Source organism: Bos indicus, chromosome 15 (assembly GCF_029378745.1).
Source record: "Bos indicus isolate NIAB-ARS_2022 breed Sahiwal x Tharparkar chromosome 15, NIAB-ARS_B.indTharparkar_mat_pri_1.0, whole genome shotgun sequence".
NCBI classification, from domain to species: Eukaryota; Metazoa; Chordata; class Mammalia; order Artiodactyla; family Bovidae; genus Bos; species Bos indicus.
Window position 1 is genome coordinate 50,444,463 of NC_091774.1, and position 12,970 is coordinate 50,457,432.

Here is a 12,970-nt window from a genome sequence, read left to right on the forward strand (position 1 = left end):
TTTGTTTTCCAGTTCTATAACCAGACGTTTGTACACTTTTTTTTTGGGGGGGGGGGGTCTTTATTTTTTTTATTTTTTTTTAATTTTATTTTATTTTTAAACTTTACATAATTGTATTAGTTTTGCCAAATATCAAAATGAATCCGCCACAGGCATACATGTGTTCCCCATCCCGAACCCTCCTCCCTCCTCCCTCTCCACACCATCCCTCTGGGTCGGCCCAGTGCACCAGCCCCAAGCATCCAGTATCGCGCATCGAACCTGTACTGGCAACTCATTTCTTACATGATATTCTACATGTTTCAATGTCACTCTCCCAAATCTTCCCACCCTCTCCCTCTCCCACAGAGTCCATAAGACTGTTCTATACATCAGTGTCTCTTTTGCTGTCCCGTACACCAGGTTATTGTTACCATCTTTCTAAATTCCATATATATGCGTTAGTATACTGTATTTATATTTTTCCTTCTGGCTTACTTCACTCTGTATAATAGGTTCCAGTTTCATCCACCTCATTAGAACTGATTCAAATGTATTCTTTTTAATGGCTGAGTAATACTCCATTGTGTATATGTACCACTGCTTTCTTACCCATTCATCTGCTGATGGACATCTAGGTTGCTTCCATGTCCTGGCTATTATAAACAGTGCTGCGATGAACATTGGGGTACACGTGTCTCTTTCTCTTCTGGTTTCCTCAGTGTGTATGCCCAGCAGTGGGATTGCTGGATCATAAGGCAGTTCTATTTCCAGTGTTTTAAGGAATCTCCACACTGTTCTCCATAGTGGCTGTACTAGTTTGCATTCCCACCAACAGTGTAAGAGGGTTCCCTTTTCTCCACACCCTCTCCAGCATTTATTATTTGTAGACTTTTGGATCGCAGCCATTCTGACTGGTGTGAAATGGTACCTCATAGTGGTTTTGATTTGCATTTCTCTGATAATGAGTGATGTTGAGCATCTTTTCATGTGTTTGTTAGCCATCTGTATGTCTTCTTTGGAGAAATGTCTATTTAGTTCTTTGGCCCATTTTTTGATTGGGTCATTTATTTTTCTGGAGTTGAGCTGTAGGAGTTGCTTGTATATTTTTGAGATTAGTTGTTTGTCAGTTGCTTCATTTGCTATTATTTTCTCCCATTCTGACACGCTGTCTTTTCACCTTGCTAATAGTTTCCTTTGATGTGCAGAAGCTTTTAAGGTTAATTAGGTCCCATTTGTTTATTTTTGCTTTTATTTCCAATATTCTGGGAGGTGGGTCATAGAGGATCCTGCTGTGATGTATGTCAGAGAGTGTTTTACCTATGTTCTCCTCAAGGAGTTTTATAGTTTCTGGTCTTACGTTTAGATCTTTAATCCATTTTGAATTTATTTTTGTGTATGGTGTTAGAAAGTGGTCTAGTTTCATTCTTTTACAAGTGGTTGACCAGATTTCCCAGCACCACTTGTTAAAGAGATTGTCTTTAATCCATTGTATATTCTTGCCTCCTTTGTCAAAGATAAGGTGTCCATATGTGCATGGATTTATCTCTGGGCTTTCTATTTTATTCCATTGATCTATATTTCTGTCTTTGTGCCAGTACCATACTGTCTTGATAACTGTGGCTTTGTAGTAGAGCCTGAAGTCAGGTAGGTTGATTCCTCCAGTTCCATTCTTCTTTCTCAAGATCGCTTTGGCTATTCGAGGTTTTTTGTTTTTCCATACAAATTGTGAAATTATTTGTTCTAGCTCTGTGAAGAATACTGTTGGTAGCTTGATAGGGATTGCGTTGAATCTATAAATTGCTTTGGGGAGTATACTCATTTTCACTATATTGATTCTTCCAATCCATGAACATGGTATATTTCTCCATCTATTAGTGTCCTCTTTGATTTCTTTCACCAGTGTTTTATAGTTTTCTATATATAGGTCTTTGGTTTCTTTAGGTAGATATATTCCTAAGTATTTTATTCTTTCCATTGCAAAGGTGAATGGAATTGTTTCCTTAATTTCTCTCTCTGTTTTCTCATTATTAGTGTATAGGAATGCAAGGGATTTCTGTGTGTTGATTTTATATCCTGCAACTTTACTATAGTCATTGATTATTTCTAGTAATTTCCTGGTGGAATCTTTAGGGTTTTCTATGTAGAGGATCATGTCACCTGCAAATAGTGAGAGTTTCTCCAGGATAGATCACATCCTGGGCCATAAAGCTAGCCTTGGTAAATTCAAAAAAATAGAAATCATCCCAAGCATTTTTTCTGACCACAATGCAGTAAGATTAGATCTCAATTACAGGAGAAAAACTATTAAAAATTCCAACATATGGAGGCTGAACAACACGCTGCTGAATAACCAACAAATCACAGAAGAAATCAAAAAAGAAATCAAAATTTGCATAGAAATGAATGAAAATGAAAACACAACAACCCAAAACCTGTGGGACACAGGAAAAGCAGTCCAAAGGGGAAAGTTCATAGCAATACAGGCACACCTCAAGAAACAAGAAAAAGTCAAATAAATAACCTAACCATACACCTAAAGCAACTAGAAAAGGAAGAAATGAAGAACCCCAGGGTTAGTAGAAGGAAAGAAATCTTAAAAATTAGAGCAGAAATAAATGCAAAAGAAACAAAAGAGACCATAGCAAAAATCAACAAAACCAAAAGCTGGTTCTTTGAAAGGATAAATAAAATTGACAAACCATTAGCCAGACTCATCAAGAAACAAAGGGAGAAAAATCAAATCAACAAAATTAGAAATGAAAATGGAGAGATCACAACAGACAACACAGAAATACAAAGGATCATAAGAGACTACTATCAACAATTATATGCCAATAAAATGGACAACGTGGAAGAAATGGACAAATTCTTAGAAAAGTACAACTTTCCAAAACTCGACCAGGAAGAAATAGAAAATCTTAACAGACCCATCACAAGCATGGAAATTGAAACTGTAATCAAAAATCTTCCAGCAAACAAAAGCCCCGGTCCAGACGGCTTCACAGCTGAATTCTACCAAAAATTTAGAGAAGAGCTGACACCTATCCTGCTCAAACTCTTCCAAAAAATTGCAGAGGAAGGTAAACTTCCAAACTCATTCTATGAGGCCACCATCACCTTAATACCAAAACCTGACAAAGATCCCACAAAAAAAGAAAACTACAGGCCAATATCACTGATGAACATAGATGCAAAAATCCTTAACAAAATTCTAGCAATCAGAATCCAACAACACATTAAAAAGATCATACACCATGACCAAGTGGGCTTTATCCCAGGGATGCAAGGATTCTTCAGTACCCGCAAATCAATCAATGTAATACACCACATTAACAAATTGAAAAATAAAAACCATATGATTATCTCAATAGATGCAGAGAAAGCCTTTGACAAAATTCAACATCCATTTATGAAAAAACTCTCCAGAAAGCAGGAATAGAAGGAACATACCTCAACATAATAAAAGCTATATATGACAAGCCCACAGCAAACATTATCCTCAATGGTGAAAAATTGAAAGCATTTCCTCCAAAGTCAGGAACAAGACAAGGGTGCCCACTTTCACCATTACTATTCAACATAGTTTTGGAAGTTTTGGCCACAGCAATCAGAGCAGAAAAAGAAATAAAAGGAATCCAAATTGGAAAAGAAGAAGTAAAACTCTCACTATTTGCAGATGACATGATCCTCTACATAGAAAACCGTTTGTACACTTTCCCACTTGTAAGTTCTAAGATTTCAACTCTCACCTAGGATTTCCACCTGTTTCACAGTGTTATAAGGTTCTGAACTAAGTGTCTAGTATGGGAACTTTCTGCTCTGCTCTTTGACTTCATTGGGGCTCGATTCCTTCTAGCAGTAATACCTCAATCTGCCAACACAATTGGATAGCTGCCATAAGTTAGAAATCTGTTCTTCTGAGTTGAAAGTATCAAAATACAGCTAGATCTCTGTCTTCCTTCTCTTTCTTAATACTTTCTGGGTTCCAATAACTGACTTAGGTAGTGGTCTGGCTACAAATACTCCCACAGCTCTCCTCATTACTTCCCTTTATGCTTAGCAAAAGATTTTCCCTCCAAATAATTACCTCTTCTTCCCCTCTTTCTTCTAGGTTTTTGTTAGTGTGTTTATTTTGTGAGATACAAAAGTAGGGAGACAATATGCATTCAGGTGTATTCAGGTAAAATTCAGACGAATTTGAAGGAAAGAACAAGGGTATTCCTCAGAAGAATCTGGAAAAAGTTGTTTATAAAAAATAGTTTGAGAGGAAAAAGGGGACCATTTATAAATTATGTTCATCACTCTAATTCCTAGTTGTGATGGAACGTCATCATAGCAAATAGTTGAGGCTAGATTCTGGACATAGAATTCAAATCCTTCAGTGGAAGATGTAGAAGCTGTACAAACAAGGGCTCGGATTCTAATCATAGCTGTTCTACAGTTTGCTCAATGGTATTTCTACCAGGTAAGGGCAAAATCAAGGGCCAAGCTGATTCAGCTCTCTCTGAGAGGTTTCTTCCTGGCTTGCAGATATCTGCCTCCTTGCTGTCCACATATGGCCATTCCTCTTCTTGAAAGTGAAAGTCCCTCAGCCATTTCTGACTCTTTGTGACCTCATGGACTATGCAGTCCATGGAACTGTCCAGACCAGAATACCGGAGTGGGTAGCCATTCCCTTCTCCAGGGTATCTTCCCAACCTGGGAACTTAGCTCTCCCGCATTGCAGGTGGATTCTTTACCAGCTGAACCACCAGGGAAGCCCAAGAATACTGGAGTGGGTAGTCTATCCCTTCTCCAGCAGATATTTCCAACCCAGGGATTGAACTTGGGTCTCTTGCATTGCAGGCAGATTCTTTACCATCTGAGCTACCAGGGAAGCTCTTCTTATGAGACAAATAATCCCATCATGAGAGCCCCACCCTCATGACCTGCTCCAACCCTAATTAATTAACCCTAATTAATTCCAAAAACCCCATCTGAAAATACTATCATCTTGGGGGTTAGAGTTTCAACACATGAAGTGTCTATAAACTTTCAGTCCATAACAGTGCCCTGAACTTTCAGGATATTATCTATGATCCTCAGTCTTAACCACTGCTGGCTGCAGAATTTGAGAAGCACAGTGCAAAGTGGAGTTCCTGGGGTTGTTAGGAAGTTAGAATAGGAAAAAGGAGTCCAGAATGGAGGTGGCTAAAAGACAAAGAAGGGAAAAGCCTGCAAAAATAGAAAGGAAGGTCCAAGGACCTAAGTGAGGACCTCAGGTCCTCCTGGCTAGCCCAATTTACATAGGGCAGGCCCAGGGGGAGGAGGAAAAGACATATAATAAGAGGGCCCCAAATTGAGGAGGAGAGACTTCTCTTCTCTTCTCTTTTGGATCAACCTGCCCTCACACCTCGAGGATGCGTTTTCCTTTGCTTTCTAAATAAAACAGAGCTGTAACACTGCTCCATCTGTCGCTTCAGATTTTTGCTGCCATGAGACAAAACTGTGGAAATTACACACTCCCCCACAGGGTCCTTGTTGAAAATGCAGGAGGAAATAAAGAGCTTTGTTTTTCTTTGATAGTGTTGACTGAAAAAAAAAAAAAAAAAGACATCTGACCTAAAAGTAGAGAGTTCTTTCATTTGGTGGGAATGTTTAGGACTCTGAGTCCAGGAGTCAGCATCCTAGTAACTCAGAAAACTGCTCCAAGAAGGCAGGAGGGGAAGTCAGGCTCTATGCTACTTTGCAACAGAAGGAGCAGGCAGTCTGAACATCAAAGATCAGTATTTAGCATTCTTTGTATAGGAAGATGCAAGCCTCTAGGCTCATTGAATTTATTCCTTTCATATGCACCTAAGCTATCTGTAGCCAATCATGTTTCCCTGTTCACCTTTTGACGTGGCAGTTGGCTTTCTAGTGCATTCCCCCAGCTCCTCTGCAGTCATCTTGGGGTGGTAGCAGCAGATTCCGCTGGATGACAGTTTGGGGATCCCTCATTCACATTTGAAGGCCAGAAATTGCCAATTGTGGTGACGTTTCATATTTATTGGTAATGGCAGGAGATATTTTCATTTCACAACAATCTCTCTCTTTCAAACATTTATGGTGTTCTTTTTTATCTTCTGTTGTTCTTTCTTTGGGGTGTGAGGTTAACTGTTGGGTAAGAGAAAACTTGCACAGGAACACAGGGCCCCTGTCTTATGAAATAGAGTACTGGTCACCAGTGTGGATAACTTCAGAATTTGAAGCAGGCCAAGGGCAAGAGAGAACAGCAGCAGTCTCTGGGCCAGGGTAGGGTAACAAGTGGCAAAATATCATTCTTAGAAGAATGTATATGAGTCTGATACAATGGGTATAGCAGGTATGAAGGTATATGTCTGAGTTCAAACCCTATCATCTGCCTCATTTTCACATAAGATTTCAATTCCAGAATATAAATTCAAAGATTGCTGTTGTTCAGTCACTCAGTCAGTGTCCAGTTTTTGGGATCCCATGGCCCATGATCTGCACCACTCCAGGCCTCCCTGTCCTTCACTATGTCCTGGGGAGTTTGCTCAAACTCATGTCCATTGAGTCAGTGATGCCATCCAACCATCTCATCCTCTGTCATCCCCTTTACCTCCTGCTCTCAATCTTTCCCAGCATCAGGATCTTTTCCAGTGAGTCGACTCTTCGCATCCAGTAGCCAAAGTATTGGTGCTTTAGCTTCAAAAGCATCGGTCCTTCCAGTGAATTTTCAGGATTGATTTCCTTTAGGATTGACTGGTTTGAACTCTACTGTCCAAGGGACTCTCAAGAGTCTTCTCCAGCACCGAATTCGAAAGCATCAATTTTTTGGCTCTTAGTCTTCTTTATGGTCCAACTCTCACATCTGTACATCACTACTGGAAAAACCACAGCTTTGACTAGATGGGCCTTTGTTGGCAAAGTGATATCTCTGCTTTTTAAGATGCTGTCTAGGTTTGTTATAGCTTTTCTTTCAAGGAGTTAGTTTCTTTTAATTTCATGGTGGAAGTCACTGTCTACAGTGATTTTGGAACCCTAGAAAATCTGTCACTGTTTCCAAATCCAAAGGTGTAAGTGTTTTAAAAACTCAAGCACAGCAAATTATTAACCCCCACACATTAGACCCTCTATTTAAAACAAGATCTTGAGTTCTGTGGTTATTGGTCAAATACCCACAAAAAGTTTATTGGCATTACATAGCCTCTGCAAGTCCAATTATTGTGATATAATAGTTAGGTCCTATTTCTCGGAAAAAAATAAGGCAAAAGGACTGTGTAAGTCAATAAATGCATTAATAAAGTTTTTATTTTTTATGTAATAATTAGACTTAGTTGAAACATCTAAAACACATTAAGAACATCTGTTTAAAATTATTGATACATTTGAAAAATTCATTAAAATTTTATTAATTCTACCTGTTGAATATAACTCAAAATTTGACTGCAGTGTTAAAATCAATAAGATCAAGAGTCTCAGGTTGTGCTAGTTGTAAAGAACCTGCCTGCCAAGGCAGGAGATACATGAGATGCATGTTTAATCCCTGGGTTGGGAAGATCCCCTGCAGAAGGAAATGGCAACCCACTCCAGTATTCTTGCCTGGAGAATTCCATGGACAGAGGACCCTGGCAGGATTCATTCCATGGAGTCTCAAAGAGTCAGACAGGACTAAAGCAACTTAGCAAGCAAGCAAGCCAAGTCAGTAAAAAGAATTGGAGTAAATTATTAGGTTTGAGATTAACTATGAATGAACAGTGAGTTGCTATAGTAAAACATAAGAACAGTTGAAAAAGAAGTAAAATAAAATGAAGAGGTTAAATAATAGATCCATTATCACTTTTGATTGGTAAACATATAAATAAATAAATAGTAGAACAGAAGTGTTTTGACGTGAGAGTCATTGTTTTTGAACACAGAATTGTTCTGTCTCCTTAAATGAAGATCTGAGATGGTAAGAGAATGAGCTCCATTTATTATTGTATGATGTAAGATGGGAGCAGGTTAATAAAAGGTTAATGGAGATTCACAAGGTAATCAAGAAACCTCACTTTTTTCTGTCTTCTTTTTCTTAGTAATCATGGCTTTCTAATTATGACTCAGGGCCATATTAGAAACTAGAATCCTCAGAGACCTTACGTCATTTTACAAAACTGGCTCTGGGAGATTTTCTCATGAAAATCTCCTCATATAGACTAAGCAGACTGAGACAAAACAGACAGGATTTGATCCTGGTGTTCAGTCTGGTGAGTTTGTTTGTTTTAACTTTTTGTTTAATATTGAAGTATAGCTGGTTAACAATGTTGCGATAGTTTTAGTTAGTGAGTCTTCTCTGTCTCTCAACTCAGACTGCATCTATAGGACACAGTGATAGGCGAAAGGAAAGAAGAATGGAAGAGAAAGAAAAGAGATATGGGATAAGTTTTGAGAAAAGGAGACAATTGATGGAGTTTAGGGAAAGAATATTATCACATTTAGGAAGGACCATATAATCCTAGGCATTTATTTGGATTTCAGTCTAAATCTATTCAACATACATTTCAGGAAAAAAAAAAAAAAGTCTGCCTGACATCTAAAGAAAGGTGGGTAGCTAATATCTTTGGAATACAGTTCAAAGTGTTTTGAAAGAATTATATGTTCTAAATAGAGATTAATTTTAAGGATTTATTTACACTTCTTATTTGTATTTTCTACATGAAGAAACTGAGGTACAGAGATGTTAAAGTTCTTGTGCAGACCCACACAGCTAATAAGTAATACTTCTTACTTTCTCTCAGCTCTAGAGTGAATACATCATGAAGCTGGCTTTTAACACAACCAGTCTGAATGTAGAGCTCGTGCTCGTGTACACTGGAAAGTACTGTGCTATAGAAAATATAGATGGCTTAAACCATCCCAGTTAGGATGGAGACAAGGTACTATATTTAATGACATTTTTAGAAATAGAATCAAGTGTTGATCTTTTTTCCACAGGTGGAGAAGGGAAAAGAGCGATGCTCGTATTTCTGGATGGGCCAAATCACTGAATAGTAATACCATTTACTGAGACTGATAACAGCACAATTAAGGTGAAGTTAGAGTTAGAGTTTTATAGAAGCAGGATTGGGGATTAAATTATATAAATATTCTCTTTGTAATATTTTTGCATGTGAAAATGTGAAGGTAGTTACTCAGGAATTTGGTTATATGAATCTGAATTTGTCACAGTCCTGAGGACTAGTGACATTTATTTAGTAATCTTTATTATAAAGAAAGTTTTTAAAGCAATGGATGTGGATAAGATTATTTAGAAATATTAGATTAGATGAGAAATAACTGGAGCTAAAGCTGATGGTTAAGAATCACCAGTATTTACTAAATAATCAGAGGAACAGACATCTTTAAAGGAAAATGTGAAGATAAAATAGAAATAAAATATGAAATGTTCAATATCACAGGACTTATCTTTCTAGAGCTTACAAAAATACATTTACAGAATTGCCTCACACAATGATCACAATTACCGGGAAGCATTTGATCTTGCTGTTGAGAGATGCTATGTATGTATGACTAAGGATGTCTTATAATTCTGAGAAACTCTATTCCATTTTATTTTAATACCCTATGGTCTGTCCTTGGAGTTCTCCAGGCAAGAATACTGTACTGGGTTGCCATTCCCTTCTCCGGAGATCTTCCTGGTCCAGGGGTCAAACCTGGGTCTCCTGAATTGCAGGCAGATTCTTTACCATCTGAGCTACCAGGAAAGCCCTTTAAGGGTAGATTACATGATTGAATTCAAATATTAATGTAGAACTTGTTTCCCTATTTGTGGAATGCTGCTGCTGCTGCTAAGTCGCTTCAGTCGTATCTGACTCTGTGCAACCCCATAGACGGCAGCCCACCAGGCTCTCCGTCCCTGGGATTCTCCAGGCAAGAACACTGGAGTGGGTTGCCATTTCCTTCTCCAATGCATGAAAGTGAAGAGTGAAAGTGAAGTCGCTCAATTGTGTCCAACTCCTAGCAACCTCATGGACTGCAGCCTACCAGGCGCCTCCGTCCATGGGATTTTCCAGGCAAGAGTACTGGAGTGGGTTGCCAAAATAGCTTTATGAATTTTTAGAAATTCATTTCCTTGAATATCCTTGTTTTTCAGTACTGCATCAGATTATATACAGTTGATCTTTGAATTTTGTAAGTCTAATTGTACCTTTATTTTTTTTCAATGATATATACTATAGTACTACATGATCCCAGGTTGGTTAAATCAGAGAATGTGAAATTGCAGAAATGCAAGGTAACAATAAAGTTACATGTTATTTTTTATTGCAAGGAAAGTTGGTACCACAACCCCCAAATTGTTCAAGGGTCAACTGCATAACATTTTATTCATGATTGCACAAACCTCAAATTTGAAATGTTTCAGGACAGTTTCCAACACAGAACACATCCAATAATGTGTATTTAATGAATAACACACAACATGCATGAAACTATTAACAAGATTAGAGCACAAATTGTATCTAACCTAAGATATCTTTATGACCATGAATCATTTTAATATTGATTTCTTACTTTATGAAATATACTGTACTAAGTGATGTCAGGGATATAAAAATAAATGACATATTCTGTAAGCACTAAAGAATTTACATTTTGTAAATGTTTTGTTGAACTTTCATATCCATAAACAAGGTACACATCATAAAAGCATGGCTCAATATTTTACAAAGTGATTACACTTGTATAGCCAGTATATAAGTAAATAAACAGACATTATCAACACCCTGGGAGTCCCACTCATGCTGACTACCAGTATTCCACAAAGTAACAATTATCCTGACTTCTTAGGATCTAGAATAGTTTTTACTATTTTTAATTTTTATATAAACAGCCAATTTCTTTCTCTCATCATCATTTGGTAATATGCATACATGTTAGGACATGCAGTTGTAGATTGTTCATATGTACAGTATTTCACTACATACACTATTAGCCTACAATGTTTAAGGACACAGAAGAAAAGGATATTTAGTCTGTATGAGGTCATTCACCATTACCTTGAGTATATATCTCAATTATGTCTTGAAGGGAGTTTTTAAAATTTGTTTGATGGAACTTTCCATTATTGTTTATGTGCTTTTGTCCATCAGAGGCTTGGACATAACACTGATATTTTTACCAATTTAAATCCAAGGGAGTCAAGGAGAAAATATCAGGGTGTACTCATGGTAACATCAAATGGATAGAATACCTATGGGCAGGAATGAAAGTTTAAGATGGTTTAAACATAAGATTCAGAGAAGACAATGGCACCCCACTCAAGCACTTTTGCCTGGAAAATCCCATGGGTGGAGGAGCCTGGTAGGCTGCAGTCCATGAGGTTGCTAAGAGTCCGACACGACTGAGCGACTTCACTTTCACTTTTCACTTTCATGCATTGGAGAAGGAAATGGCAACCCATTCCAGTGTTCTTGCCTGGAGAATCCCAGGGATGGGGGAGCCTCGTGGGCTGCCATCTATGGGGTCTCACAGAGTCGGACACGACTGAAGCGACTTAGCAGCAGCAGCAGCAAACATAAGATTGTAGGTGTCCTCAATTTCAGTGACAAGAACCAAGATCACTAACAACCCTTCCTTCAACACATCCATCTCACTGTAAACTGTTGTCCCATCTAAACTGTTGTAATTCCTGAAGGCATGTCAACAGGTAAAGACTACCTTTACTATCCCCTCCCACTTTCACATGCCCATAGATATTACATCTTGTTCTTGGGGTTTTGCAAAATTTGCTCTTTAACAATCAGCTAAGCAAAACTATTGAATATCCACAGGAGCATTAAAGTTTATATATCTGAAGGACTGACTGATTTGAAAAGGACTGATGCTGGGAAAGATTGAAGGAGGGAGGAGAAGGGGATGGCAGAGGATGAGATGGTTGGACGGCATCACCGGCTCAATGGACATGAGTTTGAGGAAACTCTGGGAGTTGGTGATGGACAGGGAGGCCTGGTGTGCTGCAGTCAATGGGGTTGCAAAGAGTCAGACACAACTGAACAACTGAACTGACTGACTGAAGCAAAACTATTTAATGTCCACAGGAACATTAAAGTTTATATAGCTGACAAGTCAGATCTTACTCCTTTCTGTATATTCCTTGTTTCTACTCTAATTTGTGTGTGTGTGTGTGTGTGTGTGTGTGTGTGTGTGTGTGTGTATTCCTTGTCTATATGTGTCTTCCACTTGGTTTAATCATACCACTTTCTGACTACTTTCCTGATATTTACCTTCTGTACCACCATGCTGCTGTTACCGCTGCTAAGTCGCTTCAGTCGTGTCCGACTCTGTGTGACCCCATAGACGGTAGCCCACCAGGCTCCACCGTCCCTGGGATTCTCCAGGCAAGAACACTGAAGTGGGTTGCCATTTGATAGTCAAAAATGATTTCCATTTTCTTACCTGGATCTTGGGCTGGATATTTAAAATCCTGAGCTCATTATTTCCTTTATTCAGGTTCTCCAGCTTATTTTTTCACAAAAAGCCAAATCTATATTGTCTTTATTCTTATCAAAATCTTCTTTGGCAGAAATACTTGGACATTGAGAGCCTTGCCTTTTTTTAAGCACTTGGTTAAGGAAGTCTAGAGGGATAATATACACAACAATTTTGTCACTGCATCCCCTACACCACTAGTGTCCTCATTACCAACAGGGATCTTAATGACTTTAATTGAATAAGGAACTAATCCTAAATTTGCATTCTTAAGAACTTTTTACCCAGAAGCTACTCTTGGTATACATACACACACACACACACACACACACATGCATGCATGCATATATACTTATGTCAGTTAGGATTCAGAATTACTATGAATATAAGAAGTAAAGAATTTATCACAGGAATTGATACAAATGTAGAAGGAACTAGAAAAGTTTTGAAAACAAATTTGCTAAACATATTAGGTATACATGAATGAGTTGCTTTCTGCAGAAAGCTAGGTACAGTCAGCTTCTGGGATGGAATCATA